Genomic DNA, 1,033 nt, shown 5'->3' with positions numbered 1-1,033 from the left:
GGGATTCTCCAGGCAAGAATACTGGAGTGGGTTGCCATTTCCTCCTCCAGGGGATCTTTCCAACCCAGGGATCGAACCCGGGTCTCCCACACTGCAGGCAGATGATTTACCCTCTGAGCCAGTGGACAAAGCACTAGCTTAGGAGTCTGGAGCCACAGCTTCCTAGTACTGATAGATTACTGCCTATGACATCTTGGAGATCGACAGGCCTGTTAGCCCATACATTAAACAAAGAGGGTAGATCTGGTCTCCTGAGTTCTCATCTAACAGTTGTGAATTACAGCTATCAAGTAGGATGATGCCAGCAAAAGGTGAGGTGCAAACTTAATAAAATGTATGCAGTGAATGCATTTTTCAGACATTTTTACAACATTGAGAAAAACTTACGATACTGGGATGTGAAATCCAAGATCTCACTTTAAAATTCTATTTTAAGAAATAAGGTTGAGTCAGGCCAGATCTTTGGATATATGCAGGAAATACAGTTAACCATCAGTTAATCTTTTAAACCTTTTTTCATCATCAGATCTCTAGAGTCTTTTTAGATATTTCCTCCCTCCTTATTAGCTCCTCTTGGAGAATTCCCACACAATTTTAATAGCACAAATATACTGCATATCTGTCTATGGGCCATATACACATATATCTGTTTTATGCATATGAGAAAAAAACTTTCACCTGCCAAGAACTAAGTAGGGCCAATGTAGGTCACTGAGAATACAAAATTAGGAGATCAATTTTCTGTGATAGCTAAACTTTTTGTTCAAATAAAAACTAGGTGTAAAAAAGGCCCAAGCTTATTTACTTGACAACCATTCCCACTCTGAGTGTGCTAAGGTGAAGGTCAGAGGTGACAAAGCAGACTAGAGAATGACAAAAATTACAGTCATTACAGATCTGGAGGCAAGGGTGGGGAGTACACAATTTCTTCAATGGTGTGGGTAAGAGATGGGGTGAAGTTAGAGAAAGTCGTGCTCCACACCAAATAGTTGCTGCTTTAGGGTCCTGGATCTTGATGAACTGTCAGAAGAGG

The 1,033-nt window shown here is 40.7% G+C and overlaps 1 pseudogene; it reads left to right on the top strand.

Annotated features, from left to right (window-relative positions):
• The window catches only part of LOC105002106, a 20,592-nt pseudogene that overhangs the window by 18,765 nt on the left and 794 nt on the right, over positions 1 to 1,033 (top strand).

Source organism: Bison bison, unplaced genomic scaffold, assembly GCF_000754665.1.
Source record: "Bison bison bison isolate TAMUID 2011002044 unplaced genomic scaffold, Bison_UMD1.0 scf7180017855312, whole genome shotgun sequence".
NCBI classification, from domain to species: Eukaryota; Metazoa; Chordata; class Mammalia; order Artiodactyla; family Bovidae; genus Bison; species Bison bison.
This window is presented reverse-complemented; position numbering and strand designations above follow the sequence as displayed.